General features: G+C 38.0%; 1 pseudogene across 1 annotated transcript; it reads right to left on the minus strand.

Annotated features, from left to right (window-relative positions):
* Positions 1–5,026: 5,026 nt before the first annotated feature.
* LOC107760284 (scopoletin glucosyltransferase-like) lies at positions 5,027–13,096 on the minus strand (annotated as a pseudogene). Its single transcript, XR_012703161.1, has 2 exons — positions 12,647–13,096; positions 5,027–6,134 (listed from the first exon to the last, which is right to left on the minus strand). The product of XR_012703161.1 is annotated as a scopoletin glucosyltransferase-like (transcript).
* Positions 13,097–13,449: the final 353 nt, after the last annotated feature.

Here is a 13,449-nt window from a genome sequence, read left to right on the forward strand (position 1 = left end):
TGTACAATGTGTACAGTGCGATGAATACTTCGAAAGAATTATGGGACGCACTTGAGAAGAAGTACAAGACTGAAGATGCATGCTTGAAGAAGTTCGTGGTTGCCAAGTTTCTAGACTATAAAATGATAGACAGTAAAACTGTTGGAACCCAAGTTCAGGAGCTTCAACTTATTTTTCATGACATTATTGCTGAAGGTATGGTCGTGAATGAAGCATTTCAAGTGGCTGCAATGATTGAAAAATTGCCTCCTTCGTGGAGAGATTTCAAGAACTATCTTAAGCACAAGCGCAAAGAAATGAAGTTGGAAGATCTTGTGATTCGTCTCAAGATTGAGGAAGACAACAAAACAGCCGAGAAGAAGTCTCGTAGAAATTCAACGATCATGGGAGCTAATATCGTTGAGGAGACTGCTCCAAAAAGTAAGAAGAGAAAGAGGTCTTCTGGACAGACTTAGGAGCAGAACAAAAAGAAATTCAAGGGCAGCTGCTACAATTGTGGAAAAATCGGTCACAAAGCCCCTGATTGTCGTCTCCCGAAAAAGTATAAGAAGAAGGGACATGCCAACATAGTGGAGAAGAATGATGACATTGATGATCTGTGTGCAATGCTTTCGGAATGCAACCTAGTTGGAAATCCGAAGGAGTGGTGGATTGACTCTGGAGCCACTCGACATGTTTGTGCTGTCAAGGAAGCATTTGCGACTTACTCTACTGCTAGTCCCGAAAAAGAGCTTTCCATGGGAAATACTGCAATAGCCAAGATTGAAGGTTATGGGAAGATATTCCTGAAGATGACTTCCGGCAAGGTGTTAACGCTCAATAACGTTCTTCATGTTCCTACTATTAGGAAGAATTTAGTTTCTACTTCTTTGCTTGTTAAGAATGGATTCAAATGTGTATTTGTTTCTGATAAAGTTGTTGTAAGCAAGAATGAAATGTATGTTGGAAAGGGCTACCTCACAGAGGGCCTCTTCAAACTAAATGTAATGGTTGTTGACAGTATGAATAAAATTGCAGCTTCTTCTTATTTATTGGAGTCAAATAATTTATGGCATATTCGTTTAGGACATGTCAATTACAAAACCTTGCGGAAGTTAATTAATTTAGAAGTATTGCCTAAATTCGAGTGTAATAAATCAAAATATCAAATATGTGTTGAGTCTAAGTTTGTAAAACATCCTTATAAGTCTATTGAAAGGAATTCAAATCCTTTAGACTTAATTCATACTCACATTTGTGATATGAAGTCGACACCATCTCGAGGTGAAAAAAAGTATTTTATTACTTTTATTGACGACTGCACTCGATATTGTTATGTTTATTTGCTTAATAGTAAGGATGAAGCAATTGAAGCATTTAAGCAATACAAGAATGAAGTGGATAATCAATTGAATAAAAAGATCAAAATAATTAGAAGTGATATGGGTGGAGAATATGAATTTTCATTTGCAGAAATATATTCGGAATATGGAATTATCCATCAAACTACTGCACCTTACACACCTCAATCCAATGGAATTGCGGAAAGAAAAAATCGGTCATTAAAGGAAATAATGAATTCTTTATTAATAAGTTCCGGATCACCGCAGAGTTTGTGGGGCGAAGCTATCCTTACAGCTAACCGAATACTCAACAGAGTACCCCACAGCAAAACACAATCTATTCCATATGAAAAATGGAAAGGGAGAAAATCCAACTTGAAATATTTCAAAGTGTGGGGGTATCTAGCAAAGGTACAAGTTTCTTTACCTAAAAGGGTTAAAATCGGATCAAAAGCTGTTGATTGCGTTTTCATTGGATATGCTACAAACAGTAAAGCATGTCGGTTTTTGGTTCATAAATCCGATAATCCCGAAATTCACATCAATACGGTAATTGAATTAGATAATGCTGAATTCTTTGAAAGCATCTATCCGTATAAAACTGAATGTGAGTCGTTAAGTGAAAGACCTAAACGACCTCGGGAAGAACCAAAGGAAAATACTCCAAGTATAGAAGATCCAAGGCGTAGCAATCGTCAAAGAACATCTACTTCCTTTGGACCAGATTTTGTGACATTCTTGCTTGAAAATGAGCCTCAAACTTTTAAAGCAGCTATGTCATCTTCTGATTCAGCGTTTTGGAAAGAGGCAGTCAATAGTGAGATTCAATCAATTTTGGATAACCATACATGGGAATTGGTAGATCTTCCTCCGGAAAATAAGCCTTTAGGTTCGAAATGGATCTTTAAACGGAAAGTGAAAGCTGATGGCACTATTGACAAATATAAGGCAAGACTTGTTGTCAAAGGTTATAGACAAAAGGAAGGCCTTGATTACTTTGACACTTACTCGCCAGTAACGAGGATAACATCTATTAGGGTGTTAGTGGCACTAGCGGCTGTGTATGGTCTTGAAATCCATCAAATAGATGTTAAAACAGCTTTCTTAAATGGAGAATTAGAGGAAGAGATTTACATGAAACAACCTGAGGGTTTTGTGGTAATTGGTAAAGAAAAGAAAGTGTGCAAACTTATTAAGTCGCTTTATGGACTTAAACAAGCACCCAAACAATGGCATGCCAAATTTGCCCAAACAATGTTGGTAAGTGGGTTTAAAATCAACGAGTGCGACAAATGTGTTTATATTAAAAACACTCCAGGTCATGAAGTCATTGTTTGTTTATATGTTGATGACATGTTGATAATGAGCAAAAACATGACAGATATAAATGCTACTAAGTGCATGTTGGCTAGCAAATTCGATATGAAGGACTTAGGAGTTGTTGATGTTATCTTAGGAATCAGAATTCACAAGACTCCACAAGGTCTAGCATTATCAAAGTCTCACTACATTGAAAAGGTACTTGACAAGTTCAAGTATTTGGATTTCAAAATTGCCAAGACTCCAATTGACGTGAGTTATGCACTTCAAAAGAATGAAGGTGAACGTGACTCACAACTGGATTATGCAAGAGTATTGGGAAGTTTGATGTATATCATGAATTGTACGCGACCAGATATAGCATGTGCTATTAGTAAACTGAGTCGGTTTACAAGTAATCCCAATCACATCTATTGGATGGCAATGTAACGAGTTTTGGGATATCTCAAACATACCCAAAATTACGCTTTGCATTATAACAAATATCCCTCCGTGATCGAGGGATATAGTGATGCAAATTGGATCACTGGATCATTTGAAGTTAAATCCACGAGTGGATATGTTTTCACAATTGGGGGTGGAGCAGTGTCTTGAAAATCATCCAAATAAACGTGCATCGCCCGTTCTACAATGGAATCTGAATTCATAGATTTAGATAAGGCCGATGAAGAAGCTGAACGGCTGCAGAATTTCTTAGAAGATATTCCATTTTGGCCCAAACCTTTGGCACCTATTTGTATACATTGTGATCGTCAAGCGGCAATAGGCAGGGCATGGAGCGTTATGTATAACGAAAAAATTCGTCATATACGACGGATACACAATACCGTTAGACAACTACTCTCTAGTGGTGTTATCACAATTGACTACATAAAGTCAAGAGATAACGTGTCAGATCCACTTACAAAAGGCCTATCTAGAGAGGCAGTTGAAAGATCATCAAAGGGAATGGGGTTAAGGTCTAGGACAAGTCATCATGACGGTAACTCTACCTAGCAGACTAGAGATCCCACGAGCTAAGTTCAAAGAGATCAAACAAAGTTATGAATGACGGTTCAACATTGTCAAATAACTCAACACATTCTCGTGATGAAGACAATGTTCAGAAATCGAGGTAAAACATTAAGGCTTTTTGATGAGTCAACAAAGCTTAAAGGTTTTTAATGATTTGCTAAGTCTGGCAGAATATGACCAGATAGTATGTCTACAGGATTACACGTTTAGAAATCACCTATATGAGTGTGAAGTGTTAGCCGCTTCAAGGAGAATGAAGGTAAAGGCCCATTCTCTAAGCACTCATGAAACCAGGCAGTGTTCATGGCTGAAACGAACACAACCGTGAGAACCATAGATGGTTAAGGATTGATTGTGTGACTTATGTTGTCTAGGTATACAACAAAGCTCGACGGTTCAAAGATATCAAATCTACCGATTGACCGAGTATATCCGATATAAGTTCACTACGGAAAGTTCAAAGGGAAACCTACTTATCTAGATGCAATTAATTCTTGCATGTAAAACACACACGCATCCGTGCATTCCTTTATTTTATAGCCATTCCCCATTTATGTGGGGGATTGTTGGGATTTTAAGCTTGTGTAGCTTAAAGAGGGTGAATGAGAAATGGAGGAAAAATAAATTATTTGAGTTTCCCTTGGCAAAGGGATATTGTCCCATATCGGAGGAAGAAAAGGTTTTTGATGGGTATATATATAATTACTCTTCTTCTAGCTCTTAAAGAGTTAAGAAGAAGGCAAGCCTCGCGCCGTTGTCGTCGTCGCTCGCTCGGCTCGGCTTCGGATTCGGATTCGGATTCGGTCAAAGATTGATTGATTAATCTTTTTGAACAAAATTCCTTTCAATTATTTAATTAATTAACCCGGTTCGGCGCATGACCCGTTAAATACATTTTCTCAAACAACCCTGTTCCAACAGCCACTGTTTCTGAAAGGTTGCATACCTTTTCAGAAATAATGCCAGCAACTCTATAAATAGAGATTGAATCCCAGAATCTTTCCTTACGAAATTTTCTGAGCTTCTTCTTCTTTTGCACAAAAATTCCAGTGTGTTTTACAGCCTTCGAGTGACTCGCTGTTCATCGGCGTTTTGGTACTAACACTCCGGTGAGTTAAATCATTCTATCCTGGGAGGATATATTCCAGCACCTCGGGTACTTGAGGGGAATAATTTCCTTAAGGACACACTGTGTATTCAATGGGCTCGATTTATTCCTATATTATTTTTTCCAGAATTTATTTCGTTAAACAAGTATTACTAACTTTCTGTTTTATTTTTTCAAAAAGTTTATTTGTTTATTACAGCAATACAGAATGATAACAGTAACCACTAACCAGTAACATACCTATTCTAGTAGGGATAAATCGTTAATCACTTATGGAACTATATGTACTTATATCTTCCAGCAAAGTAGTCAGATCAGAGTAAGATGATCCTCCTATTTCAACAGCTTTCCTTGCCATTTCCTTGTACGCTTTAGCTCTGCTTCTGAATCCTTCTGCTTCTTCACCCACCATTACCCTCCTTATTGCCTTTGCTATTGCTTCTTTTTTCACTCCCTCGCTATATGGTTTTTGCCATTTCATAGAACCAACGTTAGCCCCAGTTCTCAAGACTTGAGTTACCAACTTTTCATTGAAGAATTGCTCCGCAAATACAGGCCATGTCACCATTGGCACTCCTGCTGATATTCCTTCCAACATCGAATTCCATCCACAATGTGTAACAAAAGCTCCTACAGCTTCGTGATCAAGAATTAACAATTGGGGTGCCCATCCTCTTATTATCAATCCTTTTCCTTTTGTTCTTTCCTCGAATCCTTCAGGCAGCCATTCTTCGTTGTCTTGTTCTGTACTTCTAACAACCCAAATGAATTCTTGTCCTGAAGCTTCAATTCCCATAGCTAGTTCACGCATTTGTGATGCAGTGAAATTTGCTATGCTCCCGAAACAAATGTAAATAATGGAACTTGATTTTTTTGAATCAAGCCATTTCATGCAGTCGTGTTTATCGATGGAGGATTGATTCCCTCTTTCAGCTTTATCTTCAATGTCCTTGTTGCACAACGAAAGCGGGCCAATAGCCCAAGCTTTTCTACCTAGAATCTTGGTTTAATGTTCAACATAATCTTGTTCAAGCTCGTAGAAGCTGTTGAAGATAACTCCATAGCCCTTCAAGCCCGATTCTCTGACTGCTTTTACCATCAGGGGCAGATTTTTCTCTTCCTCAATTCGATCAAACGGTGATAATTGTGTTCTAGCCAGCATGAGCTGGTGGGGTAAATTCGGTACAACAAAAGTTTCAGAATCAGAGGAGACATTCTTAAAAGGCTTATGAAGCCTGATGCTCTCCCCAACACAAAGGGCAAAGAAGCTTGTGCCATGAATAGCCAATCTTGGAATGTTAAATTTGGCTGCAGTATCAATTTTGCAGAATAATAAGAATAACACAAGTACAGAAATAAATATTAAATTCCTTAAGATTGTTATTCCCGTCAATATTCCTGTATTTGTAAATATTAATTCTGCAAAATATAAGTTAACGTAATGAAACAATAATAATAAATTCGAGCCCACTGAATTCACAGTGTTTCCTTAAGGAATTTAATCCCCTCCTAGTACCCAAGGTAATGGATTATTTCCTCCCAGGATAGAACGAATAACACACTGGTGTAGCGGTACTTCAAACCCCAGTGTTTCGGCGAACACAAAGTTCGGTAGCAAATCACACTTACAGTTGCTTTGTTTGAAGTTAAAAACAATGCAGAACGAAGGAGTATATACTCAGAAAAACGTATGGAAGTTCTGAGAGGAAGGAATGCAATGTATAGCCAATTTGTTGAGCGAATTGTATGTTGAGTTTTTGGTATCTTTCTTCAACATTTACTGCTCATATATATAGCAGCCAAGAAGGAGTGCAAGACCAAACGTCCACCCTTCATGGTGGAGCAAGCATTACATGTTTGTGGAGCAAGCACTTCATGTTTGTGGAGCAAGCACTTCATGGTGGGAAGACCATTATCCGGCTGCCAAATTATCAATACACGGATTGGAAAATATCCGTTTACAAATACGGATAATCTTACGTTAATATTTACTATTAACAAATAAATTTGGTCCAAAAAATTAATCAATCAATCGATCATTTGACCAAATCCAAATCCAAATCCGAATCCGAAGCCGAAGCCGAAGCCGAAGCCGAAGCCGTAGCCGAAGCCGAAGTCGAGCCGAGCGAGCGACGACGACGACGGCGCGAGGCTTGCTTTCTTCTTAACTCTTTAAGAGCTACAAGAAGAGCAATTATATATATACCCACCAAAAATGTCTTCCACTTCCAATATGGGACAATGTCTCATTGTTAAGAGGGGGAAACTTAAAATTTTACTCAAAATTTCATTTTTCCTCCATTTCCCATTCACCCTCATTTTAAGAATATTACATCTTAAAAAATAAAACCTCAACAATCCCCCACATGAATGGGGAATGGCTATATCACGGAAGTATGCATGAAAAACTGTGTGATTTACAAGCAAGGATTAATTGCATCTGGATAAGTAGGTTTCCCTTTGAACTTTCCGTAGTAAACTTATGTCGGATATACTCGGTCAATCGGTAGATTTGATATCTTTGAACCGTCGATCTTTGGTGTATACCTAGACAACCATAAGTCACACAATCAACCCTTAACCGTCTTTGGTTCTCATTGTTGTGTTCGTTTCAGCCATGAACACCGCCTGGTTTCATAAGTGCGTAGAGAACTGGCCTTACAGAGTTCTCCTTGAAGCGGCTCACACTTCACACTTAAATAGGTGATTCCTAAACGTGTCATCCTGTAGATACACTATTTGATATACCCCGTATCAAATTTAGAAATCATTAAAAAGCCTTAATGCTTTATCCTTGGTACTGAACATTGTCTCATCACGAGAATGGACTAAAATTTTATTTGACAATGTTGAACCATCATTAATGACTTTGTTTGATCTCTTTGAACCTAGATCTTGGGATCTCCAGTCTTCTAGGTAGAGTTACCGCCACAATGACTTGTTCTCGGCCATAGCCCCATTCCCCTTGATGATTTCTCAACTACCTCTCTAGTTAGGCCTTTTGTAAGTGGATCCGACACATTATCACTTGACTTTACATAGTCAATTGTGATAATTCCTCTAGAGAGTAATTGCCTAACGGTTTTATGTCTTCGTCGTATATGACGAGATTTACCGTTATACATGACGCTCCCAGCCCTTCCAATTGCCGCTTGACTATCACAATGTATGCATATTGGTGCCAACGGTTTGGGCCAAAATGGAATGTCTTCCAAGAAATTCCGGAGCCATTCAGTTTCTTCACCGGCTTTATCTAAGGCTATAAATTCAGCCTCCATTGTAGAGCGGGCAATACATGTTTGTTTGGACGACTTCCAAGATACCGCTCCTCCACCAATAGTGAATACATATCCACTCGTGGACTTAGAATCAGTTGAACCGGTGATCCAATTTGCATCACAGTATCCCTCAATCACCGCAGGGAAATTACTGTAGTGCAATTCAAAGTTCTGGGTATGTTCTAAATATCCCAAAACTCGTTTCATTGCCATCCAATGAGATTGGCCTGGATTGCTCGTATATCGACTCAGTTTACTTATAGCACAAGCTATGTCTGGTCGTGTACAATTCATGATATACATTAAGCATCCCAATACACGAGCATAATCCAATTGTGATATGCTTTGGCCTTTGTTCTTTGCTAATGCAAGATTCACGTCAATTGGAGTCTTTGCAACTTTAAAGCCCAAGTGCTTGAATTTTTCAAGTACTGTCTTAATATAATGAGATTGTGACAATGCCAGACCTTGAGGAGTCTTATTGATCTTAATTCCCAGAATTAAATCAGCAACTCCCAAGTCTTTCATATCAAATTTGCTATTGAGCATACGCTTAGTAGCATTTATGTTGGCAATGTCATTACTCATTATCAACATATCATCCACATATAGGCAAACAATGACTATGTGATTTGGAACATTTTTAATGTACACGCATTTATCACATTCATTTATCTTAAAACCATTTGACAACATTGTTTGGTCAAATTTCGCATGCCATTGTTTGGGTGCTTGTTTTAGTCCGTAAAGAGACTTAACAAGTCTACACACCTTCTTTTCTTTGATGAATTTCAAGACCATACACTGCAGCTAATGCTACTAACATCCGTATGGACGTAATTCTTGTAACTGGAGAGTATGTATCAAAGTAGTCTAGACCTTCTCGTTGTCTATACCCTTTGACTACGAGCCTTGCCTTGAATTTATCAATAGTGCCATCATCTTTGATTTTTCTCTTAAAAATCCATTTAGAACCCAAAGGTTTATTTCCAGGAGGAAGATCAACCAATTCCCATGTATGGTTGTTCAATATGGATTCTATTTCACTATTGACTGCCTCTTTCCAAAACAATGATTCCGAAGAAGTCATAGCTTCTTTAAATGTTTGAGGCTCATTCTCCAATAAGAAAGTCACAAAATCTGGTCCAAATGAAGTAGACGTTCTTTGACGTTTACTACGTCTTGGATTCTCCTGATTATATGTACTTTCTTTTGTTTCTTCCCGAGGTCGTTTAGATCCTTCACCAAACGACTCACATTCCTTTTTATACGGATATATATTTTCAAAAAACTCAGCATTATCTGATTCTATAACCGTATTATTATGAATGTCGGGATTTTCTGATTTATGAACCAGAAATCGATATGCTTTACTATTTGTCGCATATCCTATGAAAACACAATCAACGGTTTTCGGTCCTATCTTTACCCTTTTGGGTTTAGGAACTTGCACTTTTGCCAAACACCCCCACACTTTAAAATAATTCAAGTTGGGCTTCCTTCCTTTCCATTGTTCATAAGGAATGGATTGTGTTTTGCTATGGGGCACTCGATTTAATATTCGATTAGCCGTAAGAATGGCTTCCCCCACAAGTTCTGTGGCAAACCAGAACTTATCAACAACGCATTCATCATCTCCTTTAATGTGCGATTCTTTCTTTCCGCAATCCCATTAGATTGGGGCGTGTAAGGGGCTGTTGTTTGATGAATAATTCCATATTCTAAACATATTTCTTCAAAAGGAGATTCATATTCACCACCCCTATCACTTCTTATCATTTTTACTTTCTTGTTAAGTCGCGTTTCAACTTCATTTTTGTATTGCCTGAATGCGTCTATTGCTTCATCTTTACTATTCAGTAAGTAAACATAGCAATATCGAGTACCATCGTCAATAAAAGTTATGAAATACTTCTTTCCACCGCGAGATGGTATTGACTTCATGTCACAAATATCTGTGTGAATTAAGTCTAAAGGATTTGAATTCCTTTCAACTGACTTATAAGGATGTTTAACATACTTAGATTCCACACATATTTGACATTTTGATTTTTCGCATTCAAACTTGGGCAGTACTTCCAAGTTAATCATTTTCCGCAAGGTTTTATAATTGACATGACCCAAACGTACATGCCATAAATCATTTGACTCAAGTAAGTAAGAAGAAGCTGAAATATTATTATTATTTTCAACAACCATTACATTTAGATTGAAAAGGCCCTCGGTGAGGTAACCTTTTCCCACAAATATTCCATTCTTACTAATTACAACCTTGTTGGATACAAAAACGCACTTAAAACCGTGCTTAACAAGAAGTCCAGTAGAGACTAAATTCTTTCTCATTTCGGGAACATGAAGGACATTGTTCAAAGTCATGACCTTGCCAGAAGTCATTTTTAGAAATACCTTCCCATATCCTTCAACTTTTGCTGTTGAAGCATTTCCCATATAAACTGTCTCTCCGGGTTCAGCAAGAGCATAGGTAGCAAAAGCCTCTCTAACTGCACAAACATGGCGAGTGGCTCCTGAATCAAACCACCACAGTTTAGGATTTCCCACCAAGTTACATTCAGAGAGCATGGCACACAAGTTATCAACATCATCATGGTTTACTACCATGTTTGCTTGACCCCTTTTCTTGTCTTTCTTCGGAGCACGACACTCCGTAGATTTGTGTCCGGTTTTCCCACAGTTGTAGCAGTTTCCACTGAACCGCTTCTTGCTTGGGTTGTATTTCGGACCAGAAGCCTTCTTCCTCTTTTTGTTAGCTTCAACAATATTTGCTCCCATTATTGTTGAATTTCCACGGCCTCTCCTTTCAGCAGCTTTATTGTCCTCTTCGATTCTCAACCGAACAATGAGATCTTCAAGGGACATTTCCTTTCGTTTGTGTTTCAAATAATTTTTGAAGTCCTTCCACAACGGAGGCAACTTCTTAATCATTGCTGCTACTTGGAATGCTTCGTTGATTACAAGACCTTCAGCAAGTAGATCATGAATAATCACTTGCAATTCCTGGACTTGAGTAATAACAGACTTGCTATCTATCATTTTGTAGTCCAGAAATTTTGCGGCAACAAATTTCTTCATCCCGGCATCTTCAGTCTTATATTTCTTTTCAAGCGCATTCCACAATTCTTTGGATGTCTCCATGCTACTGTATACATTATACAGATTATCATCCAGTCCGCTAAGAATATAATTCTTGCATAAAAAATCAGAATGCTTCCACGCTTCAATCACGAGAAAGCGTTCATTATCTGGAGTTTTATCCGGCAGATCAGGAACATCTTCCTTGATGAACTTCTGTAGACATAACGTAGTTAAGTAGAAGAACATCTTCTGCTGCCAGCGTTTGAAATCAATCCCGGAAAATTTTCCGGGTTTTTCTGCCGGTGCCAACGCCGGTGTTCGGCTTGTCGTTGCGTTGGCAGTCGCCATCGGAACAGCTTGGTTTTCGTTTTCAGTCATCATCTTTTACAGAAAAGAATGACACAAACAAACGTTTAATACACGTTTTCAAACTGGAGTAAAAATCACGTAGATTTTAATATCCAACAAAACGCCACGAAGGCTTAACTCTCCAAAACGGGAGTACACAAACCACAAAGGTTTTAGTTTGCAGAATAATAAGAATAACACAAGTACAGAAATAAATATTAAATTCCTTAAGATTGTTATTCCCGTCAATATTCCTGTATTTGTAAATATTAATTCTGCAAAATATAAGTTAACGTAATGAAACAATAATAATAAATTCGAGCCCACTGAATTCACAGTGTTTCCTTAAGGAATTTAATCCCCTCCTAGTACCCAAGGTAATGGATTATTTCCTCCCAGGATAGAACGAATAACACACTGGTGTAGCGGTACTTCAAACCCCAGTGTTTCGGCGAACACAAAGTTCGGTAGCAAATCACACTTACAGTTGCTTTGTTTGAAGTTAAAAACAATGCAGAACGAAGGAGTATATACTCAGAAAAACGTATGGAAGTTCTGAGAGGAAGGAATGCAATGTATAGCCAATTTGTTGAGCGAATTGTATGTTGAGTTTTTGGTATCTTTCTTCAACATTTGCTGCTCATATATATAGCAGCCAAGAAGGAGTGCAAGACCAAACGTCCACCCTTCATGGTGGAGCAAGCATTACATGTTTGTGGAGCAAGCACTTCATGTTTGTGGAGCAAGCACTTCATGGTGGGAAGACCATTATCCGGCTGCCAAATTATCAATACACGGATTGGAAAATATCCGTTTACAAATACGGATAATCTTACGTTAATATTTACTATTAACAAATAAATTTGGTCCAAAAAATTAATCAATCAATCATTTGACCAAATCCGAAGCCGAAGCCGAAGCCGAAGCCGAAGCCGAAGCCGAGCGAGCGACGACGACGGCGCGAGGCTTGCTTTCTTCTTAACTCTTTAAGAGCTACAAGAAGAGCAATTATATATATACCCACCAAAAATGTCTTCCACTTCCAATATGGGACAATGTCTCATTGTTAAGAGGGGAAACTTAAAATTTTACTCAAAATTTCATTTTCCCTCCATTTCCCATTCACCCTCATTTTAAGAATATTACATCTTAAAAAATAAAACCTCAACAGTTCTTGCATCATAACTGTAGCCTTAAAGAAGTTTAGGAGCAAGTGATCAGAAGGGATGAGATCGAGACGCTCGCATTCTTCGGGCAAGCCGTTTTCAACAGCTTGGAATTTGATCAAACGGATTTCAATTTCGATACCCAAATGCTTGTTTCTTTCAATAGATTTGGAGAAAACAGATTCATTTAGGGGAGTGGTGATTATAGTGGCCTTAACACCACGTAAAGCGACGAGCTTCGCCATGTCTAGTGTAGGAATCATGTGGCCATGAGCCATCATGGGAAAGAAGAGGAAATGGAGCTGACTCATGTGAAATTTTTGGAAAAAGAAGTTCCAGCAAAAAACAAAAAGCAGAAGAAACTTAAGTAACAGTTCACTCCAGTTAGTTACCAGAGTTTTCAATACACGTCTTGTACAGCAAAAATCAGAGTCAAGAGTCATAAAATGGCATCTCTCCCCCATTATTTGCTCTTCAGTTGGTTAGTCTGTTGTGAACATGGAAATGCCATGCTTGTTTTTTTTTATCGGGGAAATGTTTATTTTACTCAATTTGGGCATGCGAAGGAACTAACATTGTCATTCAACGGTGATTGGATGAAAATAAAAGTTAGTACTGATTACAAATTTTAAGCTAATAGCAGTTTGTGACAGGAAATTTTAATGGCATTTAATAAAAATCTGATTAGGTTTAATTTTAAACATCAATAGCAGAAAACATAAGAGACTTCTACTGAGTACTTTTTATTTATTTTATATAATATTACTGTAGCATGAGTTCGGATAGAGTCACGTGATTAG

Source organism: Nicotiana tabacum, chromosome 19 (assembly GCF_000715075.1).
Source record: "Nicotiana tabacum cultivar K326 chromosome 19, ASM71507v2, whole genome shotgun sequence".
Lineage (NCBI taxonomy): Eukaryota > Viridiplantae > Streptophyta > Magnoliopsida > Solanales > Solanaceae > Nicotiana > Nicotiana tabacum.